The sequence below is a fragment of the Schistocerca americana genome, chromosome 5, assembly GCF_021461395.2.
Source record: "Schistocerca americana isolate TAMUIC-IGC-003095 chromosome 5, iqSchAmer2.1, whole genome shotgun sequence".
In the NCBI taxonomy this organism is placed as follows: domain Eukaryota; kingdom Metazoa; phylum Arthropoda; class Insecta; order Orthoptera; family Acrididae; genus Schistocerca; species Schistocerca americana.
The window spans coordinates 473,884,469-473,909,268 of record NC_060123.1 but is presented as its reverse complement, the minus strand read 5'-3'; positions in this window follow the sequence as shown (position 1 = coordinate 473,909,268).

The window sequence follows — 24,800 nt, the reverse complement described above, 5'->3', positions numbered from 1 at the left end:
TGGACCTTCGCCTTTCGTAGGCAAGTGGTCTACCATCTGAGCTACCCATGCACGACTCACGACCCGTCCCCATTGTTTCACGTAGGCCAGTATCTCGTCTCCTACCTTCTTCGAAAATTACAGGATCTGCTGAATGGAATGTACGGTCTAATGAGTACAGAATATGGACTGAGAGTAAACTAAAGAAAGACGAAAGTAATGAGAAGTAGCAGAAATGAGAACAACAAGAAACTTAGCATCAAAATTGGTGATCATGAAGTAGATGAAGTTAAGATATTCTGCTAGCTAGGCAGCAAAATAATCCATGACAGACGGGGCAAGTAGGATATAAAAGCAGACTAGCAGTGGTAAGCCTACTAGCATCAAATATAAATCTTATTTTAAGGAAGAAATTTCTGGGAATGTACGTTTGAAGCTCAGCATTGCATGGCAGTGAAAAATGACCTGTGTGAAAACCGAAACAGAAGATAGTCGAAGAATTTGAGATGTAGTGCTACGGAAGAATGTTGAAAATTAGGTGAACTGATAAAGGAATGGTGGTTCTCTGGAGAATCGGCGAGGTAAAGAATGTATGGGAAAACACTGACAAGATGATGGGACATGATGGTAGGACATCTGTGAAGACATCAGGGAATAACTTCCATGGTTCTAGAGGCGATAAAACTCTAGGGGAAAAATGAGACTGGAATACATATCCAGCAAATAATTGTGGACTTACGTTGCAAGTGCTACTCTGAGTTGAAGAAGGTGGCACAGTAGAGGAATAGGTCATGTGCCGCATCAAATCAGACTGTTGAATCAAAATAATAATAATAATAATAATAATAATAATGACTGGGATTGGGGTCGAATTAGTGTCATTCGATACGATATATGGCTTTCGAGATACTTCAGATATTGTTCACCCCGTACATAAGTAATTGTGAGTTTCATTTAAGAAATACTGTGGACGTAGTTCATTAAAGACTGAACTGCGGAAAGCCAATTTAACAGTAATTCATCGAAGGGCTAGGGCCCAGGTTGTGACATCGTTCATTATTTCCCAAGTAGTACATATTAATTAAACAATTTTTTAAAGCAGTAATAGCAAAACGCATTTAAATAATCACTTGGAAATCACCAGTCCTTAAAACAGTGAGTGGATTGCTTTACGTGCAAAGGAGCACAATGGCTTAACCACTTTAACAACGACAGTAAAATATTCAAGCAAATTTATCACCTTCAACGTCCCAGGCTAACACAATGGTTTTACATTAAAGACCCAAGATTTAATACGGTCCTTTTTAGAGACCTGACAAAATTACAGGAAAATTTTGGAAGGTCAGGTGTAATAACGACTAGCACAGATTTAGTTACAGGTAAAATGTCCAAAGCTAACGGAATGGTTTTAAATTACAGACCAAAATATTTGAAGGCCAAATCTAACAACGACTAGAGCAAATTTAGCGATAGCTGAAATGTTGAAATAAATTTAAATGCCCAAGCTAACAGAATTTTTCAGACTACAGACCAAAATTTAACATGGCCCTTTAAAAGACCTGGCAAATTTCAGTCAAGATGTTTCAAAGTCACTAGTAACAGCGACTAGCACAAACTTAGTAATAATGTTTAAAGAAGTTTATATGTCCCGAGCTTTCAGAACGGGTTTCAATTACAGACCAGTATTTAAAACAGTCCTGTGAGAGGACAAATTTAAGCAAATACAGGGGCCAGAAAAGGGTCCGGCTGACTACGGAGAGCTTGCGAGTCTTGACGTTTTTCCGGCGTACTGAATATTCTGTGAGGTGTAGGAACTGCAACCGGATCATGTTGACTTATTTCCAAAGTATTTCGGCTTGCAACCATCCAGCCACGTTCAGGTTAGTGTACGCTATTGAAGACTGCTAGTTTTCTTTTCTTTAAAATTGTTGTTTCATACCCGTACCCAACGTAGGCAGAAGTGGGCTGACAGCAGCACAATTCGCCTCTCTTCAGCCAAGGGACTGTATATAATATCATAGGAGAAACGTTAAATACATAAAATACGGGGATAAAAATTAAAGTTGACACATGAGATGGGGAAGCAATTGGAGTCAAAATATACAATTAAGGAGTAGTTTGATGAGGCACATTACATAAAATCCACATATAGATGAAACGACACTCGACTAGGACGTAGCATATAAACACTGGTGGCACAGAGAGCACGAGTAAAATGGTGTTCATAGTATGAAAGCACAGGGGCCAACGACACTTAAAACACACTCCACTTACATAACACATACGGTGAAGAGCAAAATACGACGGACGGTAACTGGATTGACTCTGGAAGGACCTGCCAAGGGTGAGGTGCCAAAGAGGAGGGGAAGAGAAGGGTGAGGAGGAGAGTTGGTGGAGGTGGGGGAGCAGGAAGTGGCAGAAGGGGACGAGCTAGTAGCACACCAAGGGACAGGAGACATGGAGGGTGGAGAAGGAGCAAGCCAGGAAGAAGCTCAATGACTGGGAAAGAAGAAGAGACAAGGACAGGAGAGGAGGAGGGGGAAACAGCAGAGGTGGAGAGAAGGAGAGGGAGCCCTATTGAGGAGAGGGGAGGAGAGGTGGATCAGAGCTTGAAGGAAGGCTAAATATCAGGGTAAAGCACATCATCCAGGATGGGGAGAAGCTGAAAGTTCCTTTTGGAGACGAGATGGAGGATGCAGAGTTGCAGAGAGGGTGGGACACTTTGGTAGAGGCAAAACAACAGATGGGGAGAGGAGAGGAAAGAAGACACCAGGGGGTGAGGGAGACTGAGGTGGTGGTTGGTGTAGAGGATGGTGCTGGAAGATTTGGAGGGCTTTACAGAATTTGGGAGTGGCAGAGATCTAGGTGACACTGGGCACAACAATGGGGGACAGACCAAGGATTTGTGGGTATGAAGGATGGTGGAAGGGCGCAACCCCTATGTCTGGCTTGGTAGTAGATTCAGGAGGCAGAGTCTACTGTGGGCTTTGTATTGGGGAGTCCAGGTGAAGTGATGGTCAATGCTGAGACCAAGGTAATTGTGGAAGTAAGTTGAACAGGATGGAGAGGTATAAATCACGGCGATGGAAGGAGGAGAAGTACATCCTATTATGATTGCCTGAATATTTGTAGGATTGATGTGAAAGACCCACCTATTGCACAAGTGGTAAATTGGTCTAGGTGGGTTTGGAGGGAGCGCTGGAACAATTGAAGGGTAGGATAGAGGACAAGGAAAGTCATGTCATCAGCATATTGAAGGAGATGGACAGGTAGGTGTCGTTTGGGCATATCAGCAGTATACAAGATATAAAGGGGAGGAGAATGGATGCAGCCCTGGGGCACACCCACAGTATGGTAGAATGTATGGGATTTGGTATTATGGATGGTGACATAGGGAGGACGATGGGAGAGGAAGGAGGCAATGATACAGATGATGTTGATAGGAAGGACCTATTAAGGGAGCCCAGACTACCATATACAGCCATAGATGTTCTGCAGGTCAATGGAAACATAAACAGCAGAGTGATGGGAGTTAAGTTGGAGTGATGGACTAGGTTGGCAAAGGAGGAAGGCTGGAAACCACACTGGGCAAGAGGGAGGAAATGGATCTAGTCATGTAGTGGTGGATACGGTAGGAGAGGATGGACTCAAAGACCTTACTGAACACAGAGTTGAGGCATATGGGGCGACAGGAGGAGATGTCATAGGGGAATTGGTTGGGTTTAAGGAACAACAGGATGTGGGAGGTGTTCCAGAGGTAAACGCCAATGCAGAGGATGGTGTTGTACAGTGTGGCAAGGGCGACAAGGAGGGAGAGAGGGCTTTCCTTGAAGTGGCAGTAGGTGATGCAATTGTAACCAGGGTTACTGTCGTGTCTGGAGTGGAGAATGAGTTTAATGTCATGTGCTGTAGTAGGTGTGTTCAATTTTGAGGCTGGTAACTGGCCGAAATACTGGAAGCTACAAACTATTAGCAGGGCAGGTACTGGCAGAAGTAAAGCTGTGAGTACCGGGCGTGAGTCGTGCTTCGGTAGCTCAGTTGGTAGAGCACTTGCCCGCGAAAGGCAAAGGTCCCGAGTTCGAGTCTCGGTCGGGCACACAGTTTTAATCTGCCAGGAAGTTTCATATCAGCGCACACTCCGCTGTAGAGTGAAAATCTCATTCTGGATATAATAGAATGTTTTCTCTCGGAAGAAATAGAGAGATCAATAGGTCCCAAGCCTCGTCAAGTTGAAAGTTGCCGACACGATTTATAAGATTTTGTGATCGACTTATTTCCACAGTTTCCTTAATTACTGAGTACCGAAAGGATCTCGCCATAACCGAGTCTTTAGTGGCAGAATAATCCACAAACTGTTCCGTAGTAATACGAGGGTCATTCAGTAATTAAAGAGACAAATTGGTCTGGAGAAAAAAGGATTAATTTTTAGAAAATAATACTTTTTCTGGTTTTCAACGTAATTTCCTTGAACATTTATGCACTTCTTCCAGCGGGCTACTAGCTTTTTTATTCCGGCTGCAAAGAACTCAGTCCTGATGTTTGAGCCAATATCCCACAAACTTTTTCACGTCCTCGTTATCCTGGAACCTGGAAGGAGTGAGGAAGGGTGTAAAAGTGGCATGATCCGGTTTCATTTCCGGAACCTCATACTCGCAGAGTAATCAGTACGCTGCGAAACTTTCAATAATCACATTAGGTACCTCTTCGGGGAGGCGATGATATGAGAAATCGAATGGATAGACAAGCTACGCAATAACATATCGATATTGTTAAGATCTTTGCGTTTTTTGCTCAAGTGTAGGGACAATGGCCTTATTCACAAGTTTGCCACATTGAGACACTTTATCCAGACCGCCGCTGCTAAATTCATTACATGAAAGACTAGTCTACCACTAGCGAACGAGAGGATTCGTTTTACTCGCCATATCGAAACAGCTGTTTCATCTGGATATGAGTCTCCATCCAGCCTGCCATCACTTTCACGGGCATGGGTCGACGTCGTGGCCTGGACAATGTCAGACTGCGTCCATAAGGAGTCTACTTCGAGACAGTTTTCTATGTTCGGCCGGCTATCGGTATTGTTACCGCAAGATACTTTTCGACGTTCCGTGATCAATTTAACGGATAAGGTTTTGGACAACGTAACGGTCTGTGCTCGGGAAAAGTTTTATTTTCGCCCCTACCACTGGAACCATCTCTTTGACTGATTTTTATTAGTGCTGTAGATGAAGCTGTTAGACCTCTTCCTGCCGCATAAGAGATAAAACGAGAAACATGTCGTGCACTTGCAACAGTCCCGCCACAGGAAAGCCATATTTCTGCCATGGAAAGGGCCGCACTACGAAAGTTACGAGCAGATTTTCATACGGTGGTCTTATCAGCGAATAAGAGAAACGCCACCTTCCTATCGCCACCTGAAGTTTATGAACAAAAGATTTACAACTTACCGGCCGGTGTGGCCGAGCGGCTCTAAGCGCTTCAGTCTGGAACTACGCGGCCGCTACGGTCGCAGGTTCGAATCCTGCCTCGGGCATGGATGTGTGTGATGTCCTTAGGTTAGTTAGGTTTAAGTAGTTCTAAGTTCTACTGGACTGGTGACCTCAGATGTTAAGTCCCATAGTGCTCAGAGCCATTTGAACCATTTACAACTTGCTGAGTGAACTATTGTATCAAAAGATTGACAAGGATCCACAGGGAAACTGGAAAGGAAAATATCAGCACTACTGGCTTCTTTCTCTATTCGGCAAAAAGCGGCCAAAAGATTAAGACCTCATAACTCCGTGCAATCCAGGTTACATGGTCTTCCGAATAATCGCAAAAAAGAGGTTCCTTTACGGCCGATCTTCAGTAGTAACGACGCCCCCACATATGATATGGCTATACATCTTGCCCCTCTACTGAGACCTTTTGTGGGGAAAAAGCGCGGATCATGTTCGCAACTCTGCTGACTTTATCACAAGACAGAAGTCACTTCAACTCAGTGAACCTGACTGACTAGTGGGCATCGATGTCATTTCACTTTTCGCTAAGGTTCCTCATATGGACTCTTTGTCATCAGCAATAAGTTCACGGCTGATTTGATCGTACCTTTCTTGAACCCACTTTTTGTTTAACAGCGAATATTTTGAGCAGACTGACGGTGTTGTCATGTTCAGTCGTCTCTCCCTTCTGGTAGCAAACTTTAAGACCTTTAGGAGAGGGCACTTTTTTCAGCAAAACTTAAACCTAGATTCTTTTGGTAATATGTGGATAACACTTTTGTAGGGAGGACCCTTAGTGAAGAAGAACTGTCAAGTTTCTTGAAACATCCGAATTCAGTCTACAAGAACATCCAGTCTACGATGGAAGTAGAGAAGGTTGGTTCCTTACCATTTTTGACGTCTTCGTTACTAGAAAAGTGGATAGGTGATTATGGTATTCTGTCTGTCGTAAGCCCACACATACGAACCTTTATTTTCAAGCGTCGAGCTGTCATCACCCTCAGAATAACCAACAACCGGCTTCCTTAAAACGTTCGTGCACCAGGATCATGTTATTTCCGATGGAGACAGCCGTACGAAGGAGCTAGAACATCTACAGTAGGTCTTCAGATATAATGGTTACCCTCCAGATCAGATTAGTTCAGCGCTACGGAGGAAGAAACGCGACCACACACAACATCAAGAAAATAAGCAGCTGTTCAATTCCAGGGTTTTCTTTCCACACTCTTTAGTCTAAAGAAGGCAGGACCCTAAGGATAAATGAAGTCAATCTACCGGCCGCCGGCGAAAATTTGTTGCCATTTCGATTCAGTTAAGGACGATCTGGGTCTGCGGAAGGCCGGGATTTACAAAATTCCTCTGGAATGAGCCAAGCTCACTTAGGTCAGGTGATATGCACAGAACATAAAAGGTGCGTTGAACAATAGCGCCACACGCGCCTTTCGCAGCCCAGTATGTCGGCCGTAGATGAGCATTGTATTACCACACGGAACTCTATGGATTATTCTGACACAGATTCCTCGCCCCCGGCGCTATCCTTTCGGGTTCTGGTAATTAAAGAATCTGTTTAAATAAGTTTAGAACAAAATCTTACACATTGAGACAGCGGCTTTCAACTGGACAAGGCTTGTGACCCGGTTATCTCTTTATTTCTTCTGAAAGAAAGCATTTTATTCATAAAGACATGTCTGGCGACCTCTAAAATTTGCTTTCAGTGACGTGAGCTCCCTTTCCGACAGAGGGCGGACACAGATGGGACAGTATGTGCAGAGGGAGCGGATTTCGATAGGGGACGCTCCTGTGATGGCCGCCAGTGCGTATGCGTTTTCGCGCTAATTATTGCTATAAATCCGACGCTATGAACTAACAGTCTGCAGGGGCGGACACTCGCCTGAAGTGAGTGGGAGGTTGCTAGCCGCAATATTGTGGCAAGAAGTCAATATAATCCGACTGCAATCATGAAACATGACAGAAAAGAAAAAACTAGATACGGTAACGCACAGCACCAAAAGGGATCCACGCCAAAAGGCAAAAATACGCGAACTATGAAATGATTGAGGTCCTCGAGAACCAGTGAAGAGAAAACTTAAGGCAATCACTACGCTGTAGAGGAGCTTCACACAAGGTAACGGCAGTGGCGAATCCCAAATGCCAGTCAGTAATATTGCACCGCCGGTGCGCTTCTAGCATATGTTAGACTGGTTCTGATCTATCTTCCCACCACAGTCGCGCAAGGATGCTCTGTGAGTATTTTAGGACTTTGATGTTGAACCTATGGCCTGCAAGGTAGGAAGATACCATCTCACACATGCAGAGTTCAAAAGAATGCAGCAGTACGGACAGTGATGTAATCAGACAATGATCTCAATCTCAGTTTCACTACACTCCGTGTAAAGGAAACGTTATTGCTAACATAAATTAGTGTTTGAGTTCAGGCGTAACTAAATGTAATTAGCAAAAAATTAAAATCTTAGCATCTCGTTATTAACGTTTATTTTTACTCTAAGTATGACTTCATGACATAGCTCAAATAGTTCAAATGGCTCTGACCACTATGGGACTTAACATCTGAAGTCATTAGTCCCCTAGAACCTAGAACTACTGGAACTACTTAGAACTACTAACCTAAGGACACGACACACATCCACGTCCGAGGCAGGATTAGAACCTGCAACCTGCGCCTAGAAGCGCTCGGCCACCGCGGCCTTCTCATGACATAGCAATGTTAGCAAAATTTCGTACAGGATGGTGAAATATTGATACTGGTTTTTCACAACTGTGAAGCGAAATTCCTAACTATTATAAGGTTCTCCAATGATAAGATGGTTGATGGCCGTGTCGGGGGTCCATAAAATACAAAAAAATTAAATACAATTGGAGCCAGAGATATGAATTACTTTAAAATGCACAATGAACACACCAAAAATTGAATGGGGGTCAGTAAAGAGCAATGAAAAAGAAGTACAGAATGAAGAGAATTCTTAACCCTACAGTGGCTGATTAATTGTTTTGGTTAAGCTGGACATTTCGCGTTTATGCTTCAATTAGACCCAAAAATCGTGAACATGTGTAACTACAGGCCACGGTTGAATGTCCAAAAACGGAGAGACAGAGACAACCACAGTTCTGAGTGTCAATTGACTATCACTAGCTGGCATGGCGCGAGCGCGCGTGTGTTTTACCTTGAGTCGGCTGCGGCAGTGAACGAGAATCTATTCTAAATATCTCTCGACTATTAACCACCAGTCGCATACATTTCCTACGTCTTCGGTAAAGCCGAGACTCCTAGTCATTCCCTAGCTAAGTTAATTGGCATGGTACATCCTGTTTGGCTGGAATAGCGCATGTGACGTTCCCCTCAAATCGCTTGCAAGCATTAACTGTCAGTGCTCGGTGCAATTCTCCGTACTAGGAGACTTTGCAGTTTAACTCCTTACGCGTTAAGACGAGCCTGTGAACAAGTGTTCACATAATGACTCTTCACATAATGACTCTCGCAGTCATCTCAGTACAGCGTGAGTCGCCTTGCTCCAGCTCTCGATGATCTTTGGCAAGAGCAGAGCCAATTACCCTGTCTGAAATTTGCCTATATCAAAGCTGGTGGCCACGCGCTTCCTTTCTGGCCCATCAGGGTGTTCGTACTTCTTATACCTCCACCCACTAGAGTTCTTGTAGCCTATCACGTGCGTCGTTTCTTTTGTAGGCCAGAGTTTAACTTCTGCTACGTAATACTGGGATAAAAAGCTTTTTCTTTCATGCAAGGTTTACAGCAGGTGGATACAATGAGTCACCAATGTTCTGAGTTGGGTTTCTCCGTACGTTTTATTTCTGGACGTTTTATCTGGCATCTCCCGCCGTGTGCCTGTAGAAAGGCTTTCCGAAGGGGCAAGGAGCGGCTTTTGCTGGTGGCATACGCAGTGGCTTGGGCGTCTCGCCGTGTCCGCTAGATGTCCCAGTGTGGGTTTCACCCTCGCGCAGTATGGTGTGACGTGCTGTCGTAAATTATCTTTCCCTCAGAACTGTATCTCGATGCTCGGGTTTGGGAAATTACTTACGTGCAGCTACAAGTTTGAGTGTTAGTGGTTTATATTCGTGAACTGCTGGGTTATTTATTACACCTGCATATTAATAAAAAATTTACAGTTTCACGTAACTATGTAATGTGCCATATAGAGTTAACCGGAATTGTTTCAGGAATTCGACGTAAGGTGTGTTACTTGTTTGACACCTTACACACTCGTGTTGTCAGGCGAGGCAAACTGCATGGAACAGTAGCTGCCCCCTTAGGCAGCAGCAGGCTGCTCGTAAAATAAGCGTCATGTGACATGAAAATGTCTAGAAATACTAACAGGTCAATTAGAACGATAACAAATTAACAGAAAATTGTTTCCAGAACAAGCAATCGAGTATAAGGTACAACAAAAGTTGGCAAATGGTGCTTAACATACTAAAAGAAGGAGATTTAAGAATAATTATATTAATATAACCAAACTGCAAGCGTAGTTTAAGTAAATTTTAATAAAAATTTATAGTTTCCTGGTTTAAACCCTGGTTCTGTTAATAACACTACGGTCAAATTCCAGTACAAGACAGCCCGCAGACCCAGTCGAGCTCCAAGAACCAGTTGAGGAATGTCGCCTTACAACACCCAAGGGTGTCAATACAGAAAATTTCACAGTTCTCCAGCTGCGCACACGGTATACTAATGAATCTGGCTGGATCAGAATCTAAAACATAATTAAAAGAGAACATAAATTATAAATGTTCTTGACAGGACCAGTAGCACCTACGACCGTTATGTAATTCCCACCACTTGCACAGATGGTAACAGCAATAATGTGTTACAACCCCCAAAGCTCGGGGCTTGTAATACTACAGACTGATCGAGTGGTATGGTTTGGGAGAGATGGGCGACTCACGCCAAAGCGTGAAGAGAAACACCAACAAATGTGTGTTGCTTTGTTGCATCGAAGGTACACAACCAGCTGCGCAGCGTGCTTGCATGCGTGAGTCGGCGCCACTGCCAGTGCTGGAATGTGTTGCACTGGCATCCAGTAGCCCGGCCTCACAGACATACGGTCCCACTTACGCCATGGTAAGTGGCCGCCGCGTATGTTCTCTGCGCTGATAACTAGGGACATGGCTGACTGCCCCCACAAGCACGAGTCGTGGTCCCCATGTAGAGCGCCGAAAGGAAACAGCCGACTGTCGTCGCTTTAGTGAGCTGTAGCAGGGTCACCCAGAGAGCGGAGGCCAGCTGCCCTCTCGCCATTCGCACTGCTGCAGGTCCAAGGTGCGACCGACCCCAACACAGCTACGGTTCGAATTGTGCAGCGAAGGTTGGTGGCAGTTTCAGTAGGCCATTTGGCCATCGATATCCATCACCAGAGATAGTCGTGCTCCGACAGCAACTTAAACAATCGTCGCTCTCTTTGTTTCAAGGCGCGGACAGAATGGCGATACAAGTGTCTAATGTGTGCCTCCAAGATCACTTATTTATATGTCTTTTCTGTACACCTGTCACGTAGTTCCTCTAGAGGAGACAAGTGGCGTGCTGTTTAATAATTACATCAGCTTTCCTCAGCCCGCTTCAGTTTCTACACAGTCACTAGGCGCTGTTGTAATTGCAACATATGGGTTCTTCGAAGTACGTCAGTGCCCTGTGCTGCCCTGATTACTTCGCACTTGTTCACAGAGCCCACTGGGCCATGCCTTCTCGCCTGCGAGCGGTGTCGGAAGCCTGCCTCACAGAATCGTTTACTAAATTCAACATCGCCCATTCCTGCGATCCGATGTGACAGTTACTCCCTTAGCTACTACGTTCCAGCCTTAGCTGCGCAAAATTTATCAGAATTCCTCAAATCCATGCCTGTAATTATTTGTGGCACAGCAAATATTAGGCACCACTTGACAAGGAGCAACTCTATTAAGGGAGAAGTTTCGGCATGGCGAAAAGAGCTCCACTACTGAAGGTATCTTAAAACCAAACAGTAAAAATCTATCCCCACAATTGTCACAGCTGGGAATCGCGGCTACAGGAAAGCAACACAGAGCGCTCAGCGAATACCGAGGTGGGCACACTCAAACAGTTTACATAAGCGACACAGACCATACAAATGACGGATCCAGACTTCTCGAAAAGTAAAAATCAGAATACAGAGAAGAATCACACAGGGCAGCACACTAACGCCGCCAAACTGCGTCACACAAAACTGCTCAACAACGCGAAAGATGTGCCCTTTCAGTGCACCGGAATAAGCTGATCATAATCAAAGTGGTTTCCACTGCAGTGGTTCCCTCAGAGCGAATCAATCAACACACCGACCACCGGCACGTGAAAACATACGTTTCCTCCAACTGACTTCCTCGTTAATGGTCACTGTCCGTTACGCACTCATCGGTCTCTCAAGCAATTCAAACCGGAATACGTGGCTAAGAGCACCGACCAGCGATCAGACGGAAAACGAGCAGAAATTCGATCTACAGACAGCAATCGACACGAGCCGACAAGGCTCCAAGACAATGTGGATTGCATCAATTATAAAAGAGCGTGATGTTATGATCACATAAACTGAGGTGACAAAAGTCATAGGACAGTGCAGTCAGATGATTCATGTGAAAAGTTTTCCGACGTGATTAGGGAATTAGAGTCGCATTATGGGAACTAACAGACTTTTAATGCGGAATGGTAGGTAGGCCTATACACATGGGATATTATTCCATTTCGGAAACCATTAGGGAATTCAATAATGCGAGATCCACAGTGTCAAGAGTGTGCCAAGCATACAACATTTCAGGCATCACGTCTCACCAAGTACTATGCAGTGGCAACGGCTTTCACTTAACGACCGAGAGCAACGGATTTTACAAAGTCTTGTCAGTGCTAACAGAGACGCAACATGGCGTGAAATAATCGCATAAATCAATGGCAGTAGAACGACGAACGTATCAGTTAAGACAGTGCGGCGATATTTGATGTTAATGGGCTAGGGCAGCAGGCAACTGACGTGTCTATGTTTGCCAACAGCACGACATCGCCTGACGCGCCTGTCCTGGGATCGTGATCATTTCGGGTGGACCCTAGACGACTGGAAAACCGTGGTCTGATCAGACGATTTCGGATCAAAGCTGTTAAGAGCTGATGGCAGGGTTCGAGTGTGGCACAGACCTCACGAAGCTATCGTCTCAAACTGTCAACAACGCACTGTGCGATTTGGTGGTAGCTGCATAATGGTGTCTCTTGTATTTACGTGGTATGGACTGGGTCCTTTGCTCCAACTGAACCGATCGTTGACTGGATACTGTTGTGTTCGGCTGCTTGGAGACAATTTTCAGCCATTTATGGAATTCATGCTCCCAAAAAACGACAAAATTTTTATGGATTACAATGCCTTTTGTCTCCAGACCAGACTCTTCCCGACTGGTCTGAAGAACCTTCTGGACAGTTCGAGAGAATTATATGGCCATCCAGATTGCCCGACATAAATCCTGTCTAGCATTTATTTGACGTAATCTAAATGTCAATTAGGGCACAAATAACTGCATCATCAAACGTCCGCAATAATGGATGGCTGTAGAGGCAGCGTGGCTCAATAGGGGACTTCCAACTACCTGTTGAGTCCACGCCACGTAGAGGTGCTGTACTAAGCCGGATGATATACGAGGTATTCCAAGACTTATGTCTCCTCAGAGTAGGTGGGAGGTTTACAAGGAAACAGAACACTATAGAACTTTACCAGGCATGGTCCTATTGGGGACGATACGCACTTGTCTTTTTCTGACCTATGAACTGACGTACCCCACCAGCTACGAGGGATTACAGCTTAAATAAGACTCCAGGTCCCGGTGCATCTCGGCATTCGTTACATGAACAAACACTGAAAAACATGACAGAACTGATCAGTGACGCCTAAAAGTTCTAGGACTGACCGGTGCTCAAAAACTCGACCTTAGATTCCATAGTCTGACAATTAGTAACTGAACCAAACACAGGAGGCTTATATATATTAAATCTTTTTTATGTAATACTTAGGTACTACACTCTGATTCAACTTCATTTATATTAATCTATTTTGTGCCCAAATGTAGGTACTTCACCTGTAAATAAGGTACAATACGGTAATACAGAGTTTGTTAGAATTGTCATTCTCAATGATTCTTAATGTGCAGGAATAGTATACTTCACATGTAATGAAGCAACCATGACATTGAAGATATTCAGCTCAGCTTCATAAAACATTAATTTGTAAAGTTAGACCCAAATTAAGAGAGACAAACGAATTAGAAAACAGTTCTTATAAATCCAATTTTGATTACATTACTATTTATAAACTATAATAACGTTATATTAACTTACTGGTTTGTATTCATTCTCTTTGCTTCTGCGTCGATATTGCCGCGATGTATCTCTGTACAAAGTAGTTTTGGACAAAACGCATTCTGTTGAGTGCTTACAGGGAGCTCACAGTTAAAGCTGTCTGACCTGTATATCTGATATCTTTGTCAACAAAATGGAAAATGAAATAGAAAGAAGATTCGAAAAACTTGAATTTTGGATTACCACACTATAATGAGAAACAGACTTTTTGCGGTTTGCGCATTTCGTAGATAATCCTGTGAACAGGATAACGAAATTTCAAGAAAACTTAAAAACTGAGCTGATATAACTACATAAGTATGTAATCAGAACTTCAGTAAGTTAGTCCATCTTTTCAGTTTATGAGATAAATATGCAATCGTGTGTTTCACACATCTGTAGTTGTGCAAGGAAAGTTTATGCTAGATTCCCTACCTACAAAAAATTTTCTTCTTTGAATAATATGAAGCTCTTATCTGTTGCGGCTAAATGAAGGTACAGAACTTGAGTGTTTGTGTTGTACTTGTTGTATCATGGATCAACGTGTGGACGTAAACGTTTTTGCAAGAAACAGAGACGGGCTTAAAAGTATGTGATATGGGTGGAATGTGCTGTACAGAATTTAAAAGCAGGAAAGATGTTTTCCATGAGTTGGGGCACAATCGATGTGGAGTTGGAAGTGCTGATGGTGCGCTACGTGAAATGACAGTGCACAAATAAAATAACAAAAATCACTGAAAAAGTGCGACAAATTCATGTAAAAAATTGTTTATAGAATGTACATTTGGGGATTCGAAGATTCATAGGGTCTGCGTGAACGTCGTCGTCCACAAAATATTAATCTGAACCCTGTTACAAGCAGATGGTAACATCTATGGAAAGTGCAGGTAATAACACTGATACTTTTGAAGAAGATTCATATTTTCAGCAAATTATTTTCACAAGAAGTGTGTATCTCAAGTCCATCTTTCCGAACATCATCATCACAAGAAATGGTACATTACGTAACTAGTTTCGATTCAGAGTATGGTATATAACCATCTTTAAGTACGCAGTTGTCTACATTAAATTTCGAGTCACATGAAAAGAGACGTGTTACACTAACGTTTCTACAGATTCAAAGATATCGGTGCCAGTTTCCAGTATCTTTATGAATGTTTTTAAAATATTCTCGTTGCACGATCAACCTAAATCACGTTTTCTCAGTATAATGTACACCAGTGACGTATTCCATTCTTTCCCCAACATTAACATTAGCGTTCCACAACCCAGTGTGGTACGAGAGATTTCTCATTCATTTCCTGCGCCTTCTTCGCTGTAAGAAGCTAAAGTAAGTGACTAACAACGTATTGAGCAACAGAACAGTGCAAGAAGCAAAAGGCTGGAACGTTTCAAGTGCTACTCATATTTAATAATGGGACGAGAATAGGTAATTACACAACCTGTTATGAAAATAGTCGATAATATATGATAGATAATGGGATCGGTAAAGACTGTGTACTTGCGTAGGTATTTTGTTACCCACACACTTCACACATGTTTACCATATCACGTTTAATCGATATAAGTGCTTCAAGGAATATTAAAATAAGCTTCTTGAAGCTTCCACAACTTCATTCCTTCCCCGGTTGGTGTTTTAACTCTAAAAGACTGTTGTCAGTTGCTTTTGTATAAATCAGCATGAAGACTGCCCTCGTGTTGTTGGATGTGAAATTAATCCCAGGGATGCTTGCTTGATATCTGGACCTGCTATGCCCTGCTTTGATAGGTCTTGCTCACGCGAGCGGTCTTCTCTAGCTTGTGTGTTAGTCGACAAGATTTTAACATAATACATTCCTTGAATGGCCTAATGAAACAGTTAGCCATAAATTTCTGCAGTGCAGCGGATAAGGACTTCAGGATTTAACTACATATGTGATGGGCATAAAGGCTCAAGAGTAAGATAACGTAGTGAGCATTGTAAATAAAAGTTGGAGTCTTATGGACTAGTCTTTCTTTTACTTTTCAGTACTTTTGGAGCTCAGCGTTATTACTAATATCTTTTGTTGTTTTATAAATAAATGACTCGAAAATGGCCGTGAAATGTAGAGTGCCTTTACTTTTTCAAAGATACGTGTCTATAAGGGTGATTTACGACGACTGCTTTGCAGTGTCCTCTTAGTATATCAAACCCATTCGATACAGAACTCAGTATGAATCGGACATTCAGTTAACATTATTCCATATCTAGAAATGAAACAGCTGGGTTGTGACTTAATAAAAAGCAGCCCGGTTTATTGGGGTCTCGGAACTGAAATAGCCATCAGAGTCAGACTCATGAACAAGACATACGCGAAGGATACATGCGGCGATTTATCTACATTCATTGTTCCATAGGATCTAGACAGCACTGCCGAGTACTAGGGTGGTGCGTGTCGGTATGCGAGCAGATTTGTCACTACATCATACAAAGGTACGAAAATATAAAAGTTACTGATGGGCAGAACCATCCATATATATGCATGTAACCATCTTGCTCATTAGCTCTACCTTGCTGTACTCTTCGATTATGATTACAGGATCGTGCCGTGCACATTCACGACACAACATGTGGCTAGTGGTCAAAATCTAAGTTTCAGAAAAATTCTATAACCTATGCCACAAGTTGCTCACTGTCTTAAAGAGAGCAGGACCTACTGTCCCCTTTCATCCAACTTTCTAATAAGAGAAAAAACCCTTGTCGTTAAGATGGAGCAAGTACATTTACCGAAGTATCTAGGAATTGCACTGAGCGGAACTGCGTCAAGGTTAGAGCTAACCTCGCGGGGAAGCTACTGCTGTAACCGTACGTAGTTCCAGCTCTGGACCTGGATTACGGTGAATAAATGAGGCAGCACTGTTGTTGTTCTCTGTCCATTCCAGCAAAGTTAACGTCCAACATAATACGGCAATGAGACACGTAAACAGTGTAATTAGAATGGTCCTGGTTGTACAGCTTTCAACAACGTTTCAGAATGAGGGAACTGTTTGCCCGAAAACGTGGGTTGGAATAAAAGGCTACGACCGCTCGTTTCCATTCTAAGTTGTGTTCTAGGACATTATTGCGCAGGTACGCTGCAGCCATGGATAATGAAAATCCGTTAGTCTCTGGAAAATATCGAGTTGTATTGCGAGTTCTCTTACTGAATTGTGCGTTCAGAGTAATACCACAAAATGGATAAGTTGGGCCCACTGTCTCCATTAGCACTTGTCGATGAGGCATGCTAATGATAGAATGCTGAAACATGATCAGCATATTAATGTAGGTGTAGCATCCTAAATCGTAGGCTATGAACTGCTGCACGGCAGAAATATCGTAAACGTAATGTTATATTAAAGTTAATTACGGTGTAGAACCAAATAATTGTATGTTGTGAGCAACTGAATTTCATATAACTACTTCCAGAAGCCACGTGTAGAACTGAGTTTCATCAGTGAGGAACCACTGATTAACACATCAAACACAGTTCAAATAATGATGTCAACCTTGCAACGAATAAATAAAGTCAGCAGCCTACGGTACAGAGACTAGTGCAGTCACGGAGAACGTAACGTATGTTTTTCAAATAGTTTGAGTGCGGTGGGAAGTGTTGGCCCTCCAGATCTTCAAAGGGCTGATGTTGTCGCTATTTACACATGAGCATTTTAGCAGGCTTCTCTGTCATTCACCTGAAAGAGGCGGTAGCTAGCATACCACAGATCTCTAGGGGCAACCGTCTGGATTTGATTATCTGTCCTTACCATTAGCCAACGTGGTGTTGCTGTGTTGCTATAATGATGATTGAAAGTATGGGAAAACTATAGCTGCTTTTTTTCCGACCGATGCAGCCCCTTTGTATTTGTATGACTCAATGATGATGGCATTCTCTTGGGTGAAATAATCCGGATATAAAATACTGCCACATTCGCATCTCTGATACCGTATTACTCAGGACGTCTTCAAGAAAAAATAAAAATCGAATTTTACGGGTCGGAGCGTGGAATGTTGGATCACTTAATTGGGTATATAGGCTAGGGATTTTAAAAACTGAAATGGATTGTCTGAAGTTACATACAATGGGAATTAGTAGACTGGTGGCAGGAAGAGCCTCTGGTCAGCTTAGTCCAGGGTTATCAACACAAAATGAAATTGGGGGGTGGGAGCTTGTGAGCAATGCAGGAGTACGTCAAGTAATGACTAATAAAATAAAAGAGCGGGTAACCTACTATGAATAGCACAGTGAACCCATTATCGTGGCCAACATACACACGAAGCCAACACCCACCGCGGCAGTACTAGTTTAAATGCCAACTAGTTACTCAGATGATGAAGAGATGGAAAGAATGGATGAAGAGGTAAATGAAATAATTTAAATAGGGGAGATGATAATTTAGTTGCAATGAATGACTGGAAATCGACAGCAACAAAAGGAAGACAAGGAAATGTAGTAGCAGAACGTAGATTGTGGAGAAAATTGAAAGTGGAAGCCTCCTCGTAGAATTTTGCACAACGCATAATTTAATCAAAGCTAATACTTGGTTTAAGACTGACGAAGGACGACTGTACACATGAAACAGACGTACGGACGCTACACGGTTTCGATTCTATTATACAATGGTAAAACCACATTTCTACTCCAGATTTTAAACTCCAAGACATTTCCAGAATCATGCACAGTATGAAATTTCTCACCTTAATCTGCTGCTTATGAGATGCTGAAGAAACCGCTGAAAGGTGGGAAGTTAAGGAGATGGGACCCGAATAATTCAAAATTACCTGAGGCTGGGTAGAGTTCCACAGGCAGTATTAGGAAACGTCAGACTGAAAGAGGGGAAATAAAAAGAATACAAGATGAATATCTAGCTTGCAAATATGAGATAGCGAAGGCAGCAGAGGATCACATAGGTAAAATGCCAAGTCTTAGTACAAATCCATGAGTAACTGAGGACATATTGAATTTAACAGACGAAAGGAGAAAACATAAAAATGCAGCAAATGAAGAAGGCGAAAATGAATAAAGTTCTAAAGCATGATATTGATAAGACATGCAAAATGGCTAAGCAGGAACGGATGGAGGACAAATACAATAATATAGAAACATATATGACTAGGTAAAGAATAGATCCCCGCTGAGACGGCTGCTGTGGCCGAACGGTTCTAGGCGCTTCAGTCCGGAAACGCGCTTTTGCTACGGTTTCAGGTTCGAATCCTGCCTCGGGCATGGATGTATGTGATGTCCTTAGTTTAGTTAAGTTTAAGTAGTTCTAAATCTAGGGGACTGATGACCTCAGATGTTAAGTCCCATAGTGCTTAGAGCCATTTGAACCAATTTTTGATTCCGGTTGTACGTAATTTAAAGCGACATCTGGAGAGAAGAGGAAAAGCTGTAAGTGTATGAAGAGCTCACATAGCAAGCCAGTACTAAGGAAGAAGGGGAAGCTGAAAGGTGGAAGGAATACATACAGGGCCTATACAGGGTGTTAAGGTACAGGTACAGATACTGTTATCATTGGTACCTTAATATGCGCCCACTTCAGTGTGTTAGTTGTTTTGCATATAACAGTATTCCCGCATCACATAATTTACTAACTGATGTTTCCTGCGTAGTCGTAACTGCGTCGCGAAATGGACTCGCCTGTCGGTATAGACTACGGTTTTCCGTCCACTCGTCTACACTTTAACACCTGACTTACTGCCAAGGGGAAAATAAACATTAATGGTTTCTTTGTGCCACGAGTACCTGGAATAACTAATCCACCTAAAAACATACAACTCATACTAGCTATAAATATTAGTCTCCAAATTATTTAAATACTAATGTAATGGGAATTACTAACCCACCTAAAAACATACAACTCATAATAGCTATAAATTTTTGTCTCCAAATTATGTAAATACTGATGTAATGTTGTTCGGTATAGTGTCCTCAGTTGTCAATAGAAATATCTGCACTTACACCCCTAACACCTGCATAAGGGAAGCAGACTTGAGGAAAATGTAAAGAAAAAAAATCGGAGACGAAGTAGGTGAAGATTATAATGGGAATTATGACACAGTGAGAAGAATTGGACAGATCCCTGTAGGTCCTAAGTGGAATCAAGACCCTTGGAGTAGACGACACGCCTTCAGAATTATTGATATTCTTGAGAAATACAGCTGGGACAAAAATTTTCCACTTTGTATTCAAGACATATAACTGCCTCAGGACAGGTACGAATAGTAGCGAATCAACAGTTTAGTAACTCAAGGTTGCAAAACATTGACATGAATTATTTGATAAGATTGTGTTCCGAAGAAAATGTATGTAAACGCGAGACAGATAATTCTGATATTAAGTCTTTACTTAAAAGATAGACTGAAAAATCAAACCTATTTTTGTAGCTTTTCTATATTTAGCGAAGGCTTTTGACAATGTTCACTGGAGTACACTCTTTGAAATTTTGAAGGTAACAGTGATAAAATACGGGGAAATAATTATTATTTACAACTTCTACAGAAATCAGGCTGCAGTTATAAAAATCGACGGACATGAAAGGGAATTCGTACATGAGAAGAGAGTTAAACGAGTTTGTAGCCTATCCCTGAGGACCTTCAATCTGTACTCTGAGCAAGCATTAAAGGAAACCAAGGAAAAATTTGGGAAGAGTATTAATGGCCAGGGAGAAGAAATAAAAATCTTGTAGTTTATCGGTCGCACAGTAATGATGACAAATGATAGAAGAGCAGTTGAATTCAATGGATAATGTCTTAGAAAGAGACTACAAGATGAACAAGAAGAAATCTAATGGAATGTAGTTGAACTAAATCAGCTAATGTTCAGGGCATTATATTACGAAATAAATCACTAAGTGTGTTACTAAGTTTAGCTATTTCGGTAACAAAATAACTGATGTCGACCAAAGCAGAGAGGATATAAAATACAGACCAGTAATAACAAAAAAGTTTCTGAAGAAGAAGAATTTGTTAAAATCTAATAGAAATTTAAACGTTAGGAAGTCATTTCTGAAGGTATTTGTCTGGAGTGTAGCTTCGTACTGAAGTGAAACTTGGACCATATGTATTTCAGAAAAGAAGAGAATGGAAGCTTTTGAAATGAGGAGATAAAGAAGGATGTTGGAGGCGACATGGATATCTACTGAGACGACAAATGTGAAGGGATATTATAATACCGAACCCCTTTTGCCCAGCGTAGTGCACGAACTTGACGTGGCATGGACTCAATAGATCGTTGGAAGTTCCCTGGAGAAATTTTGAGCCATGCTGCCTCTGTAACTGTCCGTGACTGTGAAAGTGTTGGCGATGCAAATTTTGTGGACGAACTCACCTCTTGATTATGTAACATAAATGTTCGATGGGATTCATGTCGGGTGATCTAGGTGGCCATATCATTTGCCCGAACTGTCCAGAATGTTCTTCAAACAAATCGCAAACTGTTGTGGTTCGGTGACATGGTGCAATGTCTTCCGTAAAAAATCCATCGTTGTTTGCTGCAAATGGTCTCCAAGTATACAAACCATTTCCCACCAACGATCGGTTCAACTGGACCAGAGGACGCAATTAATTCCGTGCAAAAACCGCCCACACCATTATCAACCAACTACTAGCTTGCACTGAGCGTTGTTGACGTCTTAGGTCCAAGACTCCGAGGGGGGACGACGTTTTGTTTGTGGGGGAGGGGGTCCGTACACAGTCCCAATTTTTACACAGTCCACTGTCACGAATGATGATGATGATAATGAAATGATGAGGACAACACAAACACCCAGCCCCCATGCAGAGAAAATCCCCAAACTGGTCGGGAATCGAACCGGGGACTCCGTGATCCAGAGGCTGCAACGCTATCCACTAGACCACGTGCTGCGGAAGCTCCGAGAGGTCTGCGCCACACCTGAACCGTGCTATCAACTCTTACCAACCGAAGTCGGCACTCATATTACCAGGTCATTGTTTTCCAGTCGTCTGGGGTTCAAGCAATATGGTCACGAGCCCAAAAGAGACGATGCAGGCGATGTCGTGCTGCTAGCAAAGGCTTTCAAGTCTCCCGTTTGCTGACGTAGGCCATTAAAGCCACAATTCACCGCACTGTCCTAACGGATACGTTCGTCATATGTGCCATATTGATTTCTTCGGTCATTTCAGACACTGTTTCTTGTCTGTTTACATCGACAACTCTACACAAAACACTGTTACTTTCAGTCTTTATGTGAAGGCTGTCGGCCACTGTGTTTTCGGCTGTGAGAGGTAGTGCCTGAAATTTGATCTTCTCAGCACATTCTTGTCACTGTGGATCTCAGAATATTGAATTCCCTAACGATTTACGACAAGGAATAGCCCAAGCGTCTAATTCCAACTGCCATTCCTTGTTCAAAGTCTCTTAATTACCATCGTGCAGCTATGACTACGTGAGAAACCTTTTCATATGAATCACCTCAATACAAATGATAGCTACTCCAAAGCACGTGATGCTACCGGGATCTGTATGTTCGCATATAGCTATCCTATGAACTTTGCCACCTCAGTGTATCTAACTAATGAAAATATTGTATATATGGAGACTGAAGCGACGAATCAAAATTTGTAGCAACGCCTGTATTCGAATCTGAGACTCCTGCTCACTAATCCGATGCACTAACCACTACGCCACCCTTGACAGTGTCTTTGCATAAATGTATGGACTACCCTAATACGCCTCCCTGATCAGCCCAAAGAGACACTCGGTCTTGCGATCTTCCAAAAGTAAATGAAATGATGTGATGCGGTGGCCTTCAACTATGTACACTCTGGCTCAGAGTTGAAATATTAAAAGTTTTGGCTGGTTTCGTTGTCTAGGGGCTGGGATACGTAGTTGCCCCGTTACAAGCCAAATACTGCTGAATCTACAGTATACAATAAGAATACACACATGACTCGAATGGTCGAAGGTTCCTATCACTCGGCAATTTGCGAATTATGAATGTTATATAGAAATTTATAAATGAAAGATTGCAATTACATGAAATTTGCAGATAGTGTTTTAACGACTTTAAATGAGTAGTACGACAGCAGAAGTACCTTTAAGAATGCCCATTATTACTGTAAAACACTTATTGGTGTCGATGGTCCAGGAATAACTTAAAAAATGGCTCTGAGCACTATGGGACCTAACATCTGTGGCCATCAGTCCCCTAGAACTTAGAACTGCTTAAACCTAACTAACCTAAGGACATCACACACATCCATGCCCGAGGCAGGATTCGAACCAGCGACCGTAGAGGTCGCGCGGTTGCAGACTGAAGCGCCTAGAACCGCATGGCCACACCGGCCGGCAATAAATTAAGATATTATAAGTTGAATATCATGTACACAGTAGATTCCTACTTCACGTAATTAGTTATGAACAACAACATAGTTGGCGAGATATTCACTTCCAAACGCACACTACGCCTTCACTGCAGAAGCCACGGAAGTCTCACAAGTGCACAAGTCGACACTATGCAACATTTCTACCTCCCGCAAACTGCTCCACTTTCCATGTCATTCCCGCGACAGTGCGTCCGTCGCGCCGTACTGTCCAGAACTCTCTCGTGTCCTCTCACGTACTGTCCCCCGCGCCGCACTCTTCAGAACTTCCCCCTCCCCCACTTCCATGCAGTCTCTCCATGTGTCCTTTTTGGAAACGATCGCTGTGATTGGCTAGAGTGCTCCCGCCCTGTCTCCAAGCCAATGCACACTCACAAACATAATGAAACACATTCAAATTACTGGATTTACATTTAAATAACTTGAAATTAAATAAATATTCCTACGGCTGGACCATAAACATGCTCTAACTCACATTTTAAATACATAAACAAATTAAATAAACATATATCAAAGGAATAGAACAGAAATAAGCCTTTTGCCTAATATTTCTGTGCTTTCTAAAACACAGTAAATAATTGACCCATTTCTTCAAGAATAATATATATCGGATACAAACAAAGACATAGATGAATAAATAAATGTATAAGCATGCTGCTACCGTTTTTTTCGTGTAACTGTGGAGTACTTATGGCCTGACGCGATCGATAGTAATCGGCCACTTTGACCTCCTATAACTCATGTACTATTCAAGTTACATGCCTGTAATTTATACTAATTTAGGTTTACACTAATATATTTCTAAAGCCATGTCGATCGAAAAAAATCGGACGAACCGTTTAGATTTTGGAAATCCGTTGCTGGGTGTTACTTGTATAATTTATTGTCAGATATTATAAACTAATAAAGATATTGAAAATCTGATTATACCGTCGTGCAAGAAATGGTAATGTACATGTTTCTCTTCGAGGTATCATGATTCATCTTGCTACTATTGAGTTCTATAAGAACTGTGAAATGTCTGCCATTAAGGTTTCACAAAGTCCACCACCTTTGGCACTCCTGGCATGTCTCTTCCATCGACACAGCATCACCACTGAATTCCCAGCCACTCATGGGCTGGACCACATGCTGGGGCTACCCCTCTTGCTCAGCTAGCGTTTGGCACCACGTGGTTGCTGCTGGGCCCCAGCTTGCCGAGTGGCCCGTGTTGCCACGCCAACTCCAAACTTAGAATGTTGTCAGGGCGCCGCAGCTCGCCCGTTACCTCACGGCCTCAACACACTTGGTATCTCTTCCAGATCTGAGCAGCACTGCAGAGGCTTTCCAACTGCTGTTTGATAGTACCTCACCATCGAACGAAGCAAGAAATCCTGCCTGAACCCCAGGCATAGGTGCTTTAATCGATGAAACTATACGTTTCCAGAGCCTCAGACATTCATAGAGTCACAGGGTATTGTGTTCATGAATTGACAGTGCTCAGAACTTTATCCATAATATTCTGGAAAACCAGGGGCATCATATAGGTACTGACATAGCTATGTATCTGTATCTCATGGATACATAGAGTTTTATAGATTGCCGTTTACGGAAACCGTGTTGAATTCCTCTGATTAAAGATAGAGAAGAGCAGCGCGTCTCGCCACAA